At 34.6% G+C, this 21063-nt stretch overlaps 1 long non-coding RNA gene across 1 annotated transcript in view; it reads left to right on the forward strand.

Moving 5' to 3' along the window:
- LOC141278701 (uncharacterized) overlaps positions 1–21063 on the forward strand; it is a 220931-nt gene that overhangs the window by 185826 nt on the left and 14042 nt on the right. The window contains exon 5 of the long non-coding RNA XR_012331750.1: positions 4893–5070. This is a non-coding gene — a long non-coding RNA (uncharacterized lncRNA). The remainder of the gene's footprint in view (positions 1–4892; positions 5071–21063) is intronic.

Raw genomic sequence — 21063 nt, forward strand, 5'->3', positions numbered from 1 at the left:
TGATGATCCCTGGCCATTTCTGACATTGCCAAAATCAATGCTAGTTTGATTTTCTACTAGAATAGTCCACAGATGCCTCCAAGTCCATATTTTCCAAAGCACTTGTTACTTCCACCTTCCATACAGTGTCAACAGTCCGCTGTTATTATAAAGTGGCTATTCCAAGGAATGTTATTACCTTTAATTCACTATGCCAGAAAGTTGTATGATATCCTTAACTCCATCTTCTTCCTCACTTTCCACAGTACATAAATTATGGTGCCAGTTTCACTCCTTAATTGCTTCCAAATCCATGCATCCCTCCCATCTTCCTGACCACTATTCAAATTCAGGTCAGCATCACTGCATTGTGAGTGCACCCATTTTTTTAGTCAAGATTTGCTCAGCCTGAATTTATTCTCTATCATAATTAGACTAATTATTTTAACCTGGCCATTTATTATTGCTGAGAGTACTATCAATTAACTTGTACAGGAACTTTTTATATATCTAAGCAGTTGTATACCAGCCCTCAGCACTCTTACTCTAGTTCATATTTCATGGTATTAGGCAGGTGTATAACATAATTTATGGTTTATATCGTGCTAATCTCTTACTTCATTAAAGATTGCATTTTCTCCTCAATTCCTCTCTTTCATCTCTTTTCAGTGTTTATCAGTTAAGGGAGTTTTAAAAAACTGAATAACCATATCATTCCAAATGTTTTATATCTTTTATAGTTTTTCCTAATGTTCTTTATAGCCTGAATGCACTTATTTAAGCTAAACATTGATTATACCAAATCTTAAAATAGGGGCTTATTTGTTCACATGCAGCAGTTAAATCAGAAGTACACACAACCATTCCTCTCTCCCTCCTTTTAACAGGAGGTTACTCATGGAGACTGGCTCACAGTGGTAGGGCTAGAGTTCAGTTTGATGCCCTGTTTAGTCATCTGGAGGTGATGACTAAAAATTTTCCTTTAAAAAGGAAGATCAGTGACCAGTGCTTATTGTTGGGAGAGGCAAAGGCTCCCCTCAGAGTAGTTTTTCTACCTTTTTTTGAACTGAGGCTTTTTACTGTGGTACAATACTTCTTCACAATAGGAAAGTTTCATATTGATTACTTCTTTGCTTGAGTACTGTTCAAAGATATGAACAGACCTAGAAAAGTCATTTATTGTATTCTCTGACTTTTATCTTTGGAATATCTTGTTTTTCAAGTTTCTCTAAAAACATTCCAGTTAAGTATTTACTTCTCACAATCTCTTGATCCTTTATTACCGTTTTTTTCAGAATGGAAACTTCGAACACCATTTTCTGATCATGATACTGGTTATCAAGCATTGTTTAATAGTTCAAATATATGCTTACCGAGGAGTCCAGCTCCTGGTTAAAAACCTCTGTGTGATGACTGACCATATTCAATTGCAAAGGCTGTACCTGACAGGTTTCACAGGACCTTCACTCTTAGGTCTCCATACCTGAGGCCCTCAGGGAGGCCCTCTTTAAGAGCCTCTGGTGAGAGTTCCTCATGTGGTGAGGAGGGAGACACCTTGAATAGACTTTTCCCCACTCTGACTGGATACTTAGCACTTGTTCACTCCTAGTCCTTCCCCCTTGTCCTCCTCACATCCTTGGGGTTCACAAAACTCTCAGAGCCTTTTGTTTGGGGCTCCCTAAACAGTGAGACAACCCCACATCTGTGCTGATCCACCTGCCCCTGAACCAGTGCATGACTTCATAAGGGAAATAAAACAGAGGGGAGTCATTGTGTTCTCTGGCTTTACACTTTTGCTTATACCATTGCAGTAAGTGATAAAGGCTTAACTCTTTCCATTTTAGCTTGTTTCTTTAATAGGCTACTCCACACCTAACAGCTATCTTGCCCAGTTAGGCTGAGCTCCTGACACTTAACACATATTTACCTTCATGACACTTAATTTCAGTTACCTAAGTGACACTGATATAGGGCACCAGTTATAGAGCTATGCACATATTATCCTTTATTTTATCCTTTATTTTATTGCCTTCATGTGCTGTTATGATTCATAACATCATCAACATTTATCTGAAATCACCCTCAGTTTAATTGTTTTTAGTATCATGATATAATAATTGTAACCCTGGGAATTTAGTTAATAAAAGTGGCTATGCATTTTCTGCTGAGTTTTCCTGATTCTTGAATTTTGATTCCAATCTAGCAGTATCTGCTTTTCATCTGACGTAATAATTCTTAGTTGTATAATTTTAAGTATAAATGTCATTTTTGCAATTTAAAAATTTCAGTTATATAAAGTAAACATTTATTTAGTCCTCATTTTTAAAATCTAACTCTGAATGGAGTTAAAGTTATATATATTTTTCTCAACATTATTAGAAACCTTCTGCTCTTTCTGTAGTAGACTGCTATTTTTATAAGCTTGTACTCCTATTTATAAATATTTCATATTTTTCTACTGTTTATTTATAAATCTGTTCTCAGAAAGTCAATTATTTTTGAAATTGAGATTACTTAGAAAACCGAGAGCAGAGTTTATTTTTCTCAGAATATTCAAAGCACTGTATTTCTTTAAGAATATCTGGTAATTGGCTAATATCTGAATTTTATAAATATTTTGTTTCTGCTTTCCTAATATAAGCTCCAAATTCAAGTTTGTGTTAAGCACAGAAAGCACGTCCCTTTTAACTCATTATGAAATTCTATAATGCATGAGTATATAACCTGAATCAATGGGTTATTTTATCAAGTTAATCATAAAATATTTATTAAGGAATGGATAACATGCAGAAGAATTATACTAAGATTATGTATTACACAGAATTTTCTGTTAATTAAACATAAAGACTGTAGGGACAGGTGGTATAGTATAAGGTCAACAACCTTGCAGGCAGAAAAGATCAGAATTCAAATTCTCACTGCAACTTACTTTTACTGTATCCTTGGACAAATTGAATATTTTTTCTTATCCTCTTTTTTCCCACCTGTTATTACAGAAGTCATACAGTTGTAAGAATGAAATAATGCAATGTACGAAAAAAACTCAGCTTTATGTGCTGTCATAAATATTAAATGAGTAGCAGCTACTATCATTTGCATTAATATTGACATCTTTGAATGCCTCTGTAAATTTTATTTTAAAAAATCTTATTAACAAATATAATAGAGCAGAGTTATTTTCACACGTTTGGATCTCTAAAAACACAAAACCTATAACCAAAAAACAGAGAAAAGAAACCAGAGTTGGTTTGCTTGTGTCTCTAACCAACTATAAAATGAACTTGAAGTTAGGGACATTGGTTTACTTTTATATGCCCACCACATAGTACACTGGATCGATTAAGCAGTTATTAATACCTGTTTTTAGAACACTGTGTGTTTTTTACTCCAAAGTTTATATTCATTTCAATATCGTTCTCTCTTACATAAGATCAAGCTGCCAGTGAATAACTGTTGAGTGATAAAGAGTTATGAATGATATGCTTTTATAATTCATATGCATTATTCACAGGTGCAGTATTATTGTAATAAACTATAGCTTTAGGCTTTTAGAGAAAAGAGTATTTAAAATCCAGATGTGGGTTTCCACTAGTATTGGAGAAAAAATAATGACTGCCCTTAACTTTGCAATTTAAAGCTTAGTGAATAGTGATTATTACACGCTTAAATTTCTATATTTTAAAATATTTTAAAATATTTTAAATATTTAAATATTTTTAACATTTAAATATTTTAAAATATTTACTAGAAGCTGGAGTGTTTATGATACTTAATCACCAGCATTTCTCTGAGCCTTCTTTACTAAAAATCTATATCTACTGATTTTGTAGTAATCGAACATATTCAAAGAAGCTCAAACAGGAAAAATAATCTTCAGGTACTGAAAATAATCAGTGGGAGGCAAATTTATTTGAAATCATACCAATGGCATGGAACACTGAGATAATATAGTTTATGTCATTATTTTATAACTAGGATAACTAATGACCAGAAATATTAGTGGATTTTACAAGTTATAGAGCAGGTTAGTGGCAGAGGTTTTCAAGTCTCTAGTGCCTTTTTCTATTTATAATTATAGATAATTTATTATTTTGACATATAACATGCTATTTACAGGAATAAACTTTATTGGAAAAAAACATTAATCTTCCAATACCACTGCACTTCTTGCTTACAGTTCTAAAAATGGTTTTAATAAAGGTAGAATATAATTTGATATAATTTTATTTGAATTCATAAAGATAATACATTTAAAAATTAGCATGATCTTAAAAATAATTGAACCACTAGGAAGACAAAAGAAACAAAAAGGTCCTGGGAGAAAAATGCTGATTTCTAGCAGGTTCCCTGTATAAATTGACACCAGGGTTATGGCCCACTACAAGGGGTACCCTCAGGAGCTGAACTGCTTAGATTAGGTCAAGGAGACCATGGGCAAAAAACGTCTTCAGTGATGGGTGTAATATGTACAGAAGGACAGTGTACTTTAAGCAATATATTTATGCTTCCCTAGTCTGCTCTTTTGTAGTCTTAGGTCACTTTACATTTCCTGTTTGATCACTTATTTTATAATATATATGATTTTCCAAATTTTAATGAAATTATAATCCAATGATTCCTACAGTTTTCTAAAGTTAACTGAATATGTTTTCAAATTATTTTTTTCTATAATGTTTGTCCTTTTTGTTGTTAACTCTTTTTAATTATTCATGGTGTTTCTTTGTAACATGAGAGGGCTTTTAATATCAAGGAAATCCCAATTTAACAAAAAAAACTATATATAGATTTATTTCTGTTGGCCCCTACTGTCCATATGGCTATTGGTAGAAGTATAATTTCAGGTGTAGAGATAATGTGCTTGTTATTGTGTACAGCTTCTTCAGTTTTCTTATCTTCTTTTGTGTTTTATTCAGGACAGATCTTCTGAGTTACATTGGATTTCTGCTACCTGCTGCCTAGCCAACTGATTTAAGAAGAGAAATTTAGGTGTGACAATATTATGCAAACCATTTTTTTCCCTTCTACACAATATTCACTTGCACACCACTTCTAGGATTATCTCCTTCGAAACACCAGCATCACATCATGAAGGTAAGGTTCTATCCATTGATCACTTCTATACTCAGTCGTAAAGTGTTGCTACAATAAGACCAGAAATGGGAACTTTATTGGATAGTTTAGTTATGAAACATAACTATCCATGAGCTAGAAAGCTCTCAAGCAATAAAAAGGTTGTGTTTTTCCTTCAAGCTAGCATGGCTTTGTTTTTGTTTTTAAAGCTATATACTAAAAGTGGTTCCTACTTTCTATTTCTCCCAAATGGTTCAACGAGTTTGCTTTATGGTTCTCCCTGAATTATGATTAGTGAAAACTTATTCAGGTATCTAGCAGAATGTTAACCAATATGAATAGTTGCCATGCTCTTTGCCTCTCTTGTTCTGCTTTCAACACTATTACAATGGAAAGTGAGACTGGATGATTCTGGTTTTACCAGCTTTTCCTCATCATGAGCCATGAATATCTACCTAATAATTTTTATTAAGCTAGGAAACATTGAACTCTATTATTAGGTCAAAAATCTTTTTTAGCTTCAAAATGACTTCCATCCATTTATTTATTATAAAATCATTTATTAAGCACCTACTATGTAATACAAATTATACTGGGCAATAAAGATGCAAAAATAATAAGACATGTTCTCTGTCTGCCACATTCTAATGGAAGAAACACACACGCAATAAGTAAGCAGAAAAATTTAAAGTATTTTGTTTCACTAAGTGTTTTGAAGAAATGCTATAGTGAATAAGCAAATGAAGAATACATAAGGTTAAAAGGTATATAAAAAAGTACTTTTTGCATAATGCTTCTCTGAAGAAGGGACATTTAAGCAGTGTACTAAAAGAAGAGGAGTAACCGTGAGAAGAGTAGAGGTACTGTTTGGGGAAATGTTCATGGTAGAAGGAAGAGAAAATACAGATAACATTGTAGTGTAACAAATATACTAAAAGATGTTAAAAAATTTTAAAAACATTAGAGTACCTGTCAAAATTTTGTTAGATTGGATTAAATGGTCTAGAGTAGTCCAGACCAGTAAGGAGTTTATTTTCTCACCTAGCAAGGATTTTGGTTACTCAGTATACATCTGTGAAAGTCAATCAATGAATCAGGTATTTTCTTCACTGACTTTTATCACCATAGTCATTGTGTTTGTATTCTAGGAAGGAAAAGGGGGAAAGTCCAAGGGCAAAGGCATATGCCTTTCCATCTGAATAGATGCCCAAGACAGTAGGCTCTTCTTGTGTCTTACTGGTGAGGATTACTCACATGGCCACCTATAGCAAATGATCCAGGACAATCCAGCTAAAGTTTTTAGGCTTGGCACATTGATAGCATAAGAAAAATTTATGTTCCATTTTAAATGAAGATGGGGAGAATGGATAGGAAATTTGCAATGTGAAAAAAGCTAGATGTATCAATAATTTTGGATAGATACTTAGGAACCAATCCTGAAGCACCCTGTAGGCCATGCTGTGGAGGTTGCAATTTATTTTATTGACAGTGGAATGTTATTTTAGGCAGGGGAGGGACACAATATAAGTTAAGTTTACTTCTGTCATGATAATCACTCACTTCATAGTTTGTTTCAAAGATACGAGGATTTCCCCTTTTTTAAGGCTGTTGGGCTTTGTTACATATATGTTTTGCTTTGTTTTTGGTTATTGTTTCAATTCCTTTGTGCATTTTGAAATAACATTCTTGTTAAAGAACTTAGAAGTGATCATGATATATTCTATAACTCTACACAAATAAATCATCTTTTAATATTCAGAATTCAGTATTAGGGAAATTGAGTGAGTTATTATAATTTCAATTATATTTCTTCTTCTCCATAATAGCAGTGCTAAATTTACTATGTTAATTTTACTGTTTTATTTTTGATTTTTCCGGAGAATGAAAATCACAAAATTACAACATATCAGCAAGTCCAAATATATCATATACAGGTGTATTATTATATATACTATGCTATACATATTTATATATTTATTCATACAGAGACACTAATTTTTAGGACTGGAAAAGACTGCCATTAGGGATGAGGATCAAGTGAAGTGACTAAAATCACCTTAAAATTAACTTGCAGGAGAATGGTTTGCCCTCTGAAAACTGTACGCACTTCACCTTTCCTCATTTCCAATAAATAACACAGTTCAGTTATCTGCCCACTTAGGACCAAAACCCAGATGTCATACCTGATTCCTTTCTTTCCTTTATCACCTATTCCATTAGGAAGGTTAGACTAATGCCCATAATTTGTAGTATTTTCCATCAAGGCTATTTTCTTACCTCAGGAAATTTGTACTTGCAGTTTCCTCTTCGAATATTTTCCCCCATCCCTTGCCTCCTTCATATTTCCTTCACTGTCACCTCATCAGTGAGGCCTTTACTGACCACCATGTTTAAAATTGGACTGGCTTCCTTCCTACAAATTTCTTCCCCTCTCTAATTTATGCTCCTTTGCAGCATTTAAGTCACATAACATGCTATGTATATTACTCATGTATTTTGTTAATGTCTTCTTTAAAGACATTAACTTTTTTAAAGTTATTTTTTTATTTTAATGAATCCAGAAACATTTTGACATTCTTCTATCTTGTTTGCCATAAAGTATAAAGTTCCTTACCTTCAATACCCTTACTTAGATATTGACAAGGACCTCACCTTATCATTTGAGCAACGACACTAAAACATATGAATTTGAGGGAACTTTGTTATAATACTCTTTCCACATTAGAAGTGGGAAGATTTTGTCTCTGTGGAATATGTCAGCCAATGAATAATTACTAAATTAATTCTCATCGTCTGCTCTAAATAGATGGTAATTTCCATCACGTCAGATTTTCAGAAGGCAGTTATTATCAAGCTAAAATAATTACGTAAAATAGGGTAAAAACTGTACAAGTAATTAGAGAATAAACCTAAGCCTCATATGTGCTTAACTCAACATTATTCTGAATAAAACTGAAAAGGACAGCATCAATGTGGTTTTTTAATGGGAACACATTATTATTATCTGATGACATAGCTTTAGGCAAACCATTTGGCAAGTATCTAAGAAAATCAGAAGTGCAAATATAACTTTATCACAGGGTTTTTTAAATGTCAGAGACAAATCTTTGGCCATTACATTTTATTTAATACTGTAAATATTATGACATTATTGGCCTGTAGACTTATAAAAGATAAGAAACTGTTGGCTAAATAGGAGATGACTTCTGACTGGAGATGCTGTTAGGATAGGTCTGAAAGAGAGGCCAAATAACGTTCTCAGTATGCACTCTGATATTCACTTTGTCTACTCATACACATGAGACACATTAAAGACTCTTGATACTCAACATCTTTCTCCTTTATTTTGGAAGAAAAGGAAAAGAACAACTTTTGCTGTTCCTCTGGTAAACTAACTCTTACCAGTACTTGAAATTTAGTATTCTACTTCATATTTTGATGATTATAATAAGTTAAATTATATGTGCTCACCATTCTTGTAGGTTAAAATGGTAATGTTAGCAACTTCATGTGGTTCAGTGTAATGTATCTGGTGTTTTTCCTTTCAGTTCTGCATTTCTGTTTGAATATAGTTAGTGTTCATATGCAACCTAAGCTTTTAATGCTATCTTTAATTAACAAAACTTTAGGGGATAAAAATTGATCTACTACCATTTAAAATGATAAATTAACTTTTATGTTCAAAGATACTATCTCCTCTGGCCAGTTAATAAGTTATGGGGATATTCAGTATTAAACAAATTCATAGAGACTTAAATTAATAAAGTGAACACTAAGTCTTGACTTCAGATTATTATTTCATAGTTTTAAAAATGATTAATAATCAATTTTTCCTTTGGTAAATTGTTATTATTTGATGTTAATTTATCAGAAAATAAATTTAGTCTATAAGTGAAATTCAGGTACACTTGATAGATTTCTTTAATTGCTGTTCAGTATTAGGAATTAAAAACATTTAGCAAATATGATTAAGATGTCTGGAATATGACCATAATTTACATATTTTCACATAAATTTTATATTTTAATATTTTTCAAATGCAAAAACTTAATCTGAAGGAGGAGGGAGATCGATATTTTTTCTAAAAAGAATTCTTTAAATATCTGAAATAGAAAGATGCATACACACACACATACAAACATAAGCTGATGTTATTAAAGATTGCAGTAATGCAAATGTACATTTGCATCATTTATGTTTAAAAGTCATTAAAGAAAAAAGGGTAGAAAATTATTTTTAAAACTAAAACAAATTATTTTAAAGTGAATAAATGAACAAAAAATAAATTTTATCTTTTTATTTAAAAAGTAGCCTAAGGAATTAATATTCAGACAAAGTAGAGTCATCACATTAATTAAATTGGCTTAATTGGTGGCATAGCAATTTAAATGACACATTCAAAGTGCTCATAAATTAGAAATACATTACCATGAATAATATAGCCATTATCCAAATCTTCCCACTTATTTTATTCCCCCCAAATTTACTTTTTTAAAATGAAGTTAAAACTCTTGGCTTTGGGCTTCCCTGGTGGCACAGTGGTTGAGAGTCCACCTGCCGATGCAGGGGACACGGGTTCGTGCCCCGGTCTGGGAAGATCCCACATGCCGCAGAGCGGCTGGGCCCGTGAGCCATGGCCGCTCAGTCTGTGCGTCCAGAGCCTGTGCTCCGCAATGGGAGAGGCCACAACAGTGAGAGTCCCGCGTACCGCAAAAAAAAACAAAAAAACAAAAAACTCTTGGCTTTGACTGTATAATGAAGAAAAAATTTTGTTACTCAAGTAATATTGTGAAAATAAATGATGCCTGGTCATGAATTTTTATGGACACATATACAAAGTGATAAATAAAACTAATGAAGGAGGACTTGAACATTTTGCAATATAATGAGCTTCATTTTGGTTTCTAATATCCTTATATGGTAATCTGATAGGAGTGAAGTCTTTAGGAATTTAAATAACTTATTTTAATATAATTTGAATTAATATCGGTATCTGTATATTATCTCTAATAACTTGAATTTCATGTTATTTCTCTGTATACTGTTTCCTACACTAATTCATTAATTTCTGCCAATCAAAAGAAATTTGTATAAATGTATTTATTTTGTTTTAGTATTATAATATTTTACTTTAAAAAGGTGTGTTTGTAAGTAAAATTGCATATTGTATATCTAACTAAAATTTGTTCATTTAAGTAAAAACTTTTCATATTTGTGTAGGAAAAATGTTTATATTTGTGGGCATCAATTCTATCCCTATATCAGTAGGAGACACTTTATTTTTCTTATTTTATTTTTTTCTTGTTAAAAATTGAAATGTCTTTCTTTTCACCTTCCTGTTTATCAGGAAAGGTATGGCCAATTTAAAAAAAAATTTTTTTAACATCTTTATTGAAGTATAATTGCTTTACAATGGTGTGTTAGTTTCTACTTTATAACAAAGTGAATCAGCTATACATATACATATATCCCCATATCTCCTCCCATTTGCATCTCCCTCACATCCTTTCTATCCCACCCTTCTAGGTGGTCACAAAGCACCAAGCTTTGTGGCTATGCTATGCTAGCTTATGTGTCTATGCTCCCTATGCTATGCAGCTACTTCCCACTAGCTATTTATTTTACATTTGTAGTCTATATATGTCCATGCCATTCTCTCACTTCGTCCCAGCCTACCATTCCCCATCCACATGTCCTCAAGTCCATTCTCTACATCTGAGTCTCTATTCCTGTCCTGCCCCTGGTTCTTCAGAACCATTTCTCTTTTTCTTTTTTTTCTAGATTCTATATATATGTGTTAGCATACAGTATTTGTTTTTCTCTTTCTAACTTACTTCACTCTGTATGATAGACTCTATGTCCATCCACCTCACTACAAATAACTCAATTTCATTTCTTTTTATGCCTGAGTAATATTCCATTGTATATATATGCCACATCTTCTTTATCCATTCATCTGTTGATGGACACTTAGGTTGCTTCCATGTCCTGGCTATTGTAAATAGAGCTGCAATGAACATTGTGGTACATGACTCATTTTGAATTATGGTTTTCTCAGGGTATATGCCCAGTAGTGGGATTGCTGGGTTGTATAGTAGTTCTATTGTTAGTTTTTAAAGAAACCTCCATACTCTTCTCCATAGTGGCTGTATCAATTTGCATTCCCACCAACAGTGCAAGAAGGTTCCCTTTTTTCTAAACCCTCTCCAGCATTTATTGTTTGTAGATTTTTTGATGATAGCCATTCTGACTGATGTGAGGTGATACCTCATTATACTTTTGATTTGTATTTCTCTAATGATTAGTGATGTTGAGCATCCTTTCATGTGTTTGTTGGCAGTCTGTATATCTTCTTTGGAGAAATGTCTATTTAGCTCTTCTCCTCATTTTTGGATTGGGTTGTTTGTTTTTTTCATATTGAGCTGCATGAGCTGCTTGTAAATTGTGGAGATTAACCCTTTGTCAGTTGCTTCATTTGCAAATATTTTCTGCATTCTGAGAGCTGTCTTTTCATCTTGTTTATGTTTTCCTTTGCTGTGCAAAAGCTTTGAAGTTTCATTAGGTCCCATTTGTTTATTTTTATTTCCATTTCTCTAGTAGGTGGGTCAAAAAGGATCTTGCTGTGATTTATGTCATAGAGTGTTCTGCCTATGTTTTCTTCTAAGAGTTTTATAGTGTCTGGCCTTACATTTAGGTCTTTAATCCGTTTTGAGTTTAGTTTTGTATATGGTGTTACGGAGTGTTCTAATTTCATTCTTTTCCATGTAGCTGTCCAGTTTTCCCAGCACCATTAATTGAAGAACCTGTATTTTCTCCATTGTATATTCTTGCCTCCTTTATCAAAGGTAAGGTGACCATATGTGCCTGGGTTTATCTCTGGGCTTTCTATCCTCTTCCATTGATCTTTCTGTTTTTGTGCCAGTAGCATACTGTCTTGATTACTGTAGCTTTGTAGTATAGTCTGAGGTCAGGGAGCCTGATTCCACCAGCTCCGTTTTTCGTTCTCAAGATTGCTTTGGCTATTCACGGTCTTTTGTGTTTCCATACAAATTGTGAAAGTTTTTGTTCTAGTTATGTGAAAAGTGCCAGTGGTAGTTTGATAGGGATTGCATTGAATCTGTAGATTGCTTTGGGTAGTAGAGTCATTTTCACAGTGTTGATTCTTCCCATCTAAGAACATGGTTTATCTCTCCATCTGTTTGTATCCTCTTTAATTTCTTTCATCAGTGTCTTAAAGTTTTCTGCATACAGGTCTTTTGTCTCCTTAGGTAGGTTTATACCTAGGTATTATATTTTTTTTGTTACAATGGTAAGTGGTAGTGATTCCTTAATTTCTCTTTCAGATTTTTCATCCTTAGTGTATAGGAATGCCAGAGATTTCTGTGCATTAATTTTGTCTCCTGCTACTTTACCAAACTCATTGATCACCTCTATTAGTTTTCTGGTAGCATCTTTAGGATTCTCTATGTATAGTATCATGTCATCTGCAAACAGTGACAGCTTTACTTCTTCTTTTCTGATTTGGATTCCTTTTATATCTTTTTCTTCTCTGATAGCTGTGGCTAAAACTTCCAAACCTATGTTGAATAATAGTGGTGAGAGTGGACAACCTTGTCTTGTTCCTGATCTTAGAGGAAATGGTTTCAGTTTTTCACCTCTGAGAATAATGTTGGCTGTGGGTTTGTCATATATGGCCTTTATTATGATGAGGTAAGTTCCCTTTGTGCCTACCTTCTGGAGGGTGCTTATCATAAATGGGCGTTGAATTTTGTTGCAAGCTTTTTCTGCATTTGTTGAGATATTCATATGGTTTTTCTCCTTCAGTTTGTTAATATGGTGTATCACATTCATTGATTTGTGTATATTGAAGAATCTTTGCATTCCTGGAATAAACTCCATTTGATCATGGTGTATGATCATTTTAATGTGCTGTTGATTCTGTTTGCTAGTAACTGGTTGAGGATTTTTGCATCTACATTCATCAGTGATATTGGCCTGTAGTTTTCTTTCTTTGTGACATCATTGTCTGGTTTTGGTATCAGTGTGATTGTGGCCTCGTAGAATGAGAGTGGGAGTGTTCCTCCTTCTTCTATATTTTGGAAGAGTTTGAGAAGGATAGGTGTTAGCTCTTCTCTAAATGTTTGATAGAATTTCCCTTGAAGCCATGTGCTCCTGGACTTTTGTTTCTTGGAAGATTTTTAATCACAGTCTCAATTTCAGTGATTGTAATTTGTCTGTTTACATTTTCTCTTTCTTCCTGATTCCATCTCGGAAGGTTGTGCTTTTCTATGAATTTGTCCATTTCTTCCATGTTGTCCATTTTATTGACATATAGTTGCTTGTAGTAATCTGTCATGATCCTTTGTATTTCTGCAGCGTCCATTGTTACTTCTCCTTTTTCATTTTTAATTTTATTGAGTCTTCTCCCTTTTTTCTTAAAGAACCTGGCTAATGGTTTATCAATATTTTTATCTTCTCAAAGAAACAGCTTTTAGTTTTATTGATCTTTGCTCTTGTTTTCTTCATTTCTTTTTCATTTATTTCTGATCTGATCTTCATGATTTCTTTCCTTCTGCTAGCTTTGGGGTGTTTTTGTTTTTCTTTCTCTGATTGCTTTAGGTGTAAAGTTAGGTTGTTTATTTGTGATGTTTCTTGGTCTTGAGGTAAGATTGCTATAAATTTCCCTCTTAGAACTGCTTTTGCTGCATCCCAGAAGTTTTAGGTCTTCATGTTTTCATTGTCATTTGTTTCTAGGTATTTTTTGATTTCCTCTTTGATTTCTTTGGTGATGTCTTGGTTATTTAGTAGTGTATTATTTAGCCTCCAGGTGTTTCTATTATTTACAGATTTTTTCCTATAATTCATATCTAGTCTAATAGCATTGTGTTCAGAAAAGATACTTGATGTGATTTCAATTTTCTTAAATTTACCAAGGCTTGATTATTGACCCAAGATATCATCTATATTGGAGAATGTTCCACGAGCTCTTGAGAAGAACATGTATTCTATTGTTTTTGAATGGAATGTCCCATAAATATCAAATAAGTCCATCTTGTTTAATGTATCATTTGAAGCTTTTGTTTCCTTATTTATTTCTATTTTGGATGATCTTTCCATGGTGAAAGTGGGGTGTTAAAGTCTCCTACTATGATTGTGTTACTGTCGATTTCCCCTTTTATGGCTGTTAACATTTGCCTTATGTATTGAGGTGCTCCTATGTTGGGTGCATAAATATTTACAATTGTAATAACTTCTTCTTGGATTGATCCCTTGTTCATTATGTAGTGTTCTTCTTTGTCTCTTGTAATAGTCTTTATTTTAAAGTCTGTTTTGTCTGATATGAGAATTGCTACTCCAGCTTTCTTTCTTCTTTTTTTTTTTTTTTTTTGCGGTACGCGGGCCTCTCACTGTTGTGGCCTCTCCCATTGTGGAGCACAGGCTTCCGATGCGCAAACTCTGCAGCCATGGATCACGGGCCCAGCCACTCCATGGCATGTGGGATCTTCCTGGACTGGGGCACAAACCCGTGTCTCCTGCATCGGCAGGCGGACTCTCAACCACTGCGGCACCAGGGAAGCCCTCCAGCTTTCTTTTGATTTCTGTTTGCATGGAATATCTTTTTTCATCTCCTCATTTTCAGTCTGTGTGTGTCCCTAGGTCTGAAGTGGGTCTCCTGTAGACAGTATATATATGAGTCTTGTTTTTGTATCCATTCAGCCAGTCTGTGTTTTTGGTTGGAGCATTTAATCCCTTTACATTTTAGGTAGTAATTGATACGTACGTTCCTATTACCATTTTCTTAATTGTTTTGCGTTTGTTATTGTAGGTCTTTTCCTTCTATTGTGTTTCCTGCCTAGGGAAGTTCCTTTTGCATTTTTGGTAAAGCTGGTTTGGTGGTGCTGAATTCTCTTGGCTTTTGCTTGTCGGTAAAGATTTTAATTTCTCCATCAAATCTGAATGAGATCCTTGTTGGGTAGAGTAATCTTGGTTGTAGGTTTTTCCCTTTCATCACTTTAAATATGTCCTGCCACTCCCTTCTGGCTTGCAGAGTTTCTGCTGAAAGATCAGCTGTTAACCTTATGGAGATTGCCTTGTATGTTATTTGTTGTATTTCCCTTGCTGCTTTTAATATTTTTTCTTTGTATTTAATTTTTGATAGTTTGATTAATATTTGTCTTGGTGTGTTTTTGCCTTGGATTTACCCTCTATAGGACTCTTTGTGTTTCTTCGACTTGATTGACTATTTCCTTTCCCATATTATGGAATTTTGCAACTATAATCTCTTCAGATATTTTCTCAGTCTCTTTCTTTTTCTCTTCTTCTGGGATGCATATAATTCTAAAGTTGGTTTGTTTAATGTTGTCCCAGAGGTCTCTAAGACTGTCCTCAATTATTTTCATTCTTTTTTCTTTATTCTGCTCTGCAGTAGTTATTTCCACTCTTTTATCTTCCAGATCACTTATCTGTTCTTCTGCCTCAGTTATTCTGCTATTGATTCCTTCTAGAGAATTTTAAATTTCATTTATTTTGTTGTTCATCATTGTTTGTTTGCTCTTTAGTTCTTCTAGGTCCTTGTTAAATGTTTCTTATATTTTCTCCATTCTGTTTCCAAGTTTTACATCATCTTTACTATCATTATTCTGAATTCTTTTTCAGGTAGACTGCCTCTTTCCTCCTCATTTGTTTGGTCTGGTGGGCTTTTACCTTGCTCCATCTTCTGTGTGTTTCTCTGTCTTCTCATTTTGCTTAACTTACTGTGTTTGCTGTCTCCTTTTGTAGGCCGCAGGTTTGTAGTTCCCATTGTTTTTGGTGTCTTCCCCCAGTGGGTAAGGTTATTTCAGTGGGTTGTGTAGGCTTCCTGGTGGAGGGGACCGTTGCCTGTGTTCTAATGGATGAGCCTGGATCTTGTCTTTCTGGTGGGCAGGACCGCATCCGTTGGTGTGATTTGAGGTGTCTGTGACCTTATTTTTTTTTTTTTTTTTTTTTTTTGTGGTACGCGGGCCTCTCACTGCTGTCGCCTCTCCCGCTGCGGAGCACAGGCCCCGGACGCGCAGGCTCAGCGGGCATGGCTCACGGGCCCAGCTGCTCCGCGGCATGTGGGATCTTCCCGGACCGGGGCACGAACCCGTGCCCCCTGCATCGGCAGGCGGACTCTCAACCACTGTGCCACCAGGGAAGCCCTGTGACCTTATTTTGATTTTAGGCAGCCTCTCTGCTAATGGGTGGGGTTGTGTTCCTGTCTTGCTAGCTGTTTGGCATAGGGTGTCCAGCACTGTACCTTGCTGGTCTTTGAGTGGAGCTAGGTCTTAGCATTGAGATGGAGAACTCTGGGAGGGCTTTTGCTGTTTGATATTACTTGGAGCCAGGAGGTCTCTGGTGGACCAGTATCCTGAACTCGGCTCTCGCACATCAGAGGCACAGCCCTGACACCCAGCCAGAGCATGAAGACCCTTTTGGTAAGGTCTGAGGTCTTCTGCCAGCATTCAGTAGGTGTTCCGTAGGAGTTTTTCCACATGTAGATGTATTTCTGATGTATTTGTGGTGAGGTAGGTGATCTCCATGTGCTACTCCTCTGCCATCTCGAAGGTCTTTGCAGTAGGAGACACTTTAAATCATTTTTCTGATTCTAATGTGTTTGTTTGTCTGATAAAAAAATGAAGGACAAATGGGACACAACTGAACATTGGGCTTTTCCTTCATTGTCTCATTTGGATAGCATAGATTTAATTTTTATGTTCACATATGCATCTCTATTATCTCTCAGAGCCAAGATTGGGTGGTGTTGCTTTTAAGAGGCTGGTGGGGCAAAAAACCCTAGAGCCAGAAGATAAGTTCCAACACTCTGCTCACACAAATGAAGTTCATTAGATTTGAGTATCCTAAACAATGGTCAGTATCATATCTAAGGTCACAATACGTATGACCCCAGTTACTAAGCATAGAATAAGGAAAGCTAAATGGAGCTTACATATAGAAATTGACTTGAGACCACAGTGTAACTAGAGAATGCCCTGGCAGTTGCTAACAGGAGGATCAGTACCATGGGATACACCATATCCCAAAAGTGTGTACCTAACATTTGGCATGTTTTGTTATTTTTTGCCTAGAATACATTCTTCTATGTAATTTTTTAATGTATAGTCAAATTTGTCAGTCTTTGCACTAATGGTTTTAAGGTATGAATATAATGTATTTACCACTTAGAAGAATTGTTTTCTTCCAAAATTTTTTAAGTTTAAATAGTAAAGCAATCATTTGTTCAACGTCAAGTATGTGAAAAACACAAAAGGTGACATTGTTGGCCATTTGTTATATTTAAATTGATGAGTCTTACTAATTATTTAAGAACACTAACCAAAGCAAAGTAAAATATATTTGGCTATAACTTTACATCATCCATAGAAGACAAATTTTTTTGATACTATCAAAGATGTTCTAGGAGTGTAAATTGTTCTTGAATATCAGTGAAAATATTAATTAAATATTCAAAATATTCATTCAGAAATTAATATAAATATGAATTATTAAATAATCAGAAATTATAGTCCTGATTTATGTCACCAGTTATCTTGTGTGGTTATTTTTCACCAAAAATTAACCATTGCCAAATGCCCAGCAATGATGGAAGGATTGCATTAATTATTAAGTATTCATATTCTATGTATGATGATAGCTATTAAAATGGTAAATATTGTGGTGACATAATTTTTTTACTTATGTTACTTAAATAGACTATATGATCTCTATGCTTTCAGATATATTTACATATATTAACACAGTATTTTAGTAATGAAAAAATAGAAATCTTAGATATATATTTTTAAATTTCTCAATGTTTTCTGTTAGTTTCTGACAACAAGAATCCATTCTAATTTAAGCAGAAAATTATTTAATTCAGAGAACTAGGAGGTTTACATTTGTTGGAAGAGCATCATTAGTAGACTCTCTTTCTCTCAGAACAGCAAAGCAAACAGTCTTTCAAGGGAACAGTGGTGAATTCCAGGATTTCAAAGCTGAGTAATCAGGAAGCCACGCCAAGAGTACTGGCTCCAAGACCACACTAGTTTTTTACAGCCCCTGCAACCAGATTGATCGACCCAACTGTGACATCCACAAAGCTGGCTAAAAAACTGATCACTCAGTTATGGCTTTGCTTCTGCACTTCTTACAAAACAGCTATAGAGGCATGACCCAAAATATCCATATCTATCTGCAAAATCTGGTCCACATGCACTGCTTGGCAGAAGCTATGTTCTATGCAAGATCTGAATATTTTGGAAGTTTGGAAAGCCCAGTCCTTAGCATTCCAGTCTCTTATGCACAGTAAGGCACATAAGAGTGAGCCATTCTGCAGTTATCTACACACAGATATTTTTAAATTGCTTCTTTCAGCTTTTATGCCTTCACACAATGTCTGCAATAACTTCTGTTTTAAATATAAATATTCAAGCATTGCCATTGTCATTAGCATTCACACAGCACCTGTATTATACACAGTAATGGAAATAGTAATACAAATTCCTGTCTCTAATTCAGTAACCTCCTCTCAACATTTTTTCTGTCACTCTATAATTTATCCATAATTGTCTTTAAAGAATATGCGGAAAACTTTAATCTTGCTTATGAATTTTTGAGTATTAAAAAAATCTGGAGCTGAAGAATCAAGGACCTTTGTCAACTATCATTCTGTGGTCAACTCTATTCTAGATTTTGTATCAGAGGAGCTGAAGTCAGATCTTGGCTTTTGCTAAGTAAGCATTCACTATTCTATTTTATATGCCATTTTTTTTAAACAGTAGGGAAGCTGGCATTTTGCTTCAGGTGACTGGCCTTCATTTAGAATGTTTATGCCTCAGATAAAAATAAAACAGAAAGTCTATTTTGTGTGTGTGTGTGTAGCAAATTACGTATAATTACAAGCATGAAATAACACATAGCATATGTCAGTAATATATTCAATACTGAGGCCAAATTCCATAATGATCAATTCCCTGGAGATTTCTGGGCCAACTCTCTAGAACTGTATTGTGTCTGCCACATGATACAACATTGCATACTTTCAGTTATGTGTCATCTCCTAAGGTATGTGATCTTTTTTTTTTAAATAAAACTTTTTAAAGGTAAACAAAATCAGAGGGAAACACCATTAATACTTCTAATGACAGCATATGAATCTGTTCACATTCTTGTACAGAATAAGAAAATTCAATGAGTACATTCTATTATGGATAACATAAAATCTCAAATAAAAGTTTTACCAAAAAATCAGTCTTTAAAATTCCCTTTAGCTCCATCGAGTGCAGAACATCCACATCGTACATAACGATCAAGGAACTAGAACTGGGAACAGCTGCTGGGACAGCAGGGGGAGCAAATAGGTGTCATGTAGTGATGGCCTCCAATCTTTTCAGAAAGTCTATTTTTTTAATTAAAATAATCCTGTATCAGAAGATTCAATCTTGAACCTATCCAGCACTTAGCAGTTATATACTTGTAGTGCTTAACAACAATTCTAATATTATTAACTTAGGACTACTATTTTATAAAACTAAAAAGCTATATAAGTTATGCTACACACTTAAAATGCCTTATCCCTCAAACCAAAATCTTACGAGATATATGTTGTTAATATCCTAACTTTCCTTACTAAGGAAGTCGAAGTTTAGTCAAAAGTAGGACTTGATTTTCATCATACTCTTTCTTGGTCCTGTGTTGGTTTTCTACTGCTGTGTAACAAATTGCCCAAACTGGGTGGCTTGAAACAACACACTTTATTATATCTGTGGGTCAGGAGTGACAAGGTTTATCTAGGTATTTTGCTAAGAATCTCACCTGGCTGCAATCAAGGTATCTGCTAGAATTCATTCTTTTGTGAAAATTAAGAAAAAGTCCACTTCCAGGTTCAATTAAAGTGTTGGTAGAATTCATTTCCTTACATGTATAGAACTTAGGGCTCCAATTTCTTGTTGGCTATTGGCAGAAAACTTCCCTTAGATCTTGGCCAGGTGGGTTTTGCAACATGGCTGCTTACTTCTTCCAGGGCAGTTAGGTAAAGAATCTCCAGAGCCAGTCAGCTAGAAATATGGGTTCTTATATAATGTAACATAATCACAGGAGTGCTGTTCCACCAACTTTGCTATATTTTATTCATTAGAAGTTAGAGGACCTAACCACATGCGAGTGCTTGATGGGGGCTTGTTATAAAAGGGTGTGAAGACCAGCAGGCAGGAATTATGGAGGACCACTCTGGAGTCTCTGCCACAGTCTACACTAAAGCTCCCAGTGATTCTTTTTCCTCTCAAATGAAAAATACATTCACCATCGCATGTCCCAAGTCCCAATAATAAATTGATTACAGTGTCTGTTCAATGTACAGGATCTAAATTAAGTCTATATTTGGATGAGGTTACTTAGGTGTAGTTCCTGTAAAATTACATTGATCTGTAAAACTGAAGAGACTGGTTTTCTCCCCCTCCCCCATACATGCAACATACAGTGACAGGCATGAGATAATAGCTATAAACATTCATCCATAAATGAGAGTCACAAAGGAGTCCATGGTCTATAGCAATTTTGAAATATAGCTGGGCAAATGTTGGCTCTTTCCTTGATTAGGTTTCAATACCTAGGAAGAATTGTCCATGCCGCTCAGCTGTCTCTGGGTCCTTGATTTTGTTCTCCAAGTCACTCTTCCTTTTTCATGAGAGGTAGCACCTATTTTATCAGCCTGCTTCCTGTCAGTAGACTTTTGAGACTTTGACAACCTTCTTTCTTTTGAACTTTCCTCTTCTTTTAGTTCAAGTCGGCAGTGTTGTTGAAGAAACAAATGTCTCAGAAAACTGTAGGGCTTTAGTGGATTTTACAGGGGTTCACTCTATCAACTACACATATAGATCTTTTCAAAATAAGCCCTTCACTACCAGGGGATCCTGCTGAGATGGCTGAGGGACAACCCCATTAAGCTTCCTAGAGCCTCTATGGTTTATTGAGAAAGTATGTGAGGCATAAGATTAA

The sequence above is a fragment of the Tursiops truncatus genome, chromosome 5 (genome assembly GCF_011762595.2).
Source record: "Tursiops truncatus isolate mTurTru1 chromosome 5, mTurTru1.mat.Y, whole genome shotgun sequence".
NCBI classification, from domain to species: Eukaryota; Metazoa; Chordata; class Mammalia; order Artiodactyla; family Delphinidae; genus Tursiops; species Tursiops truncatus.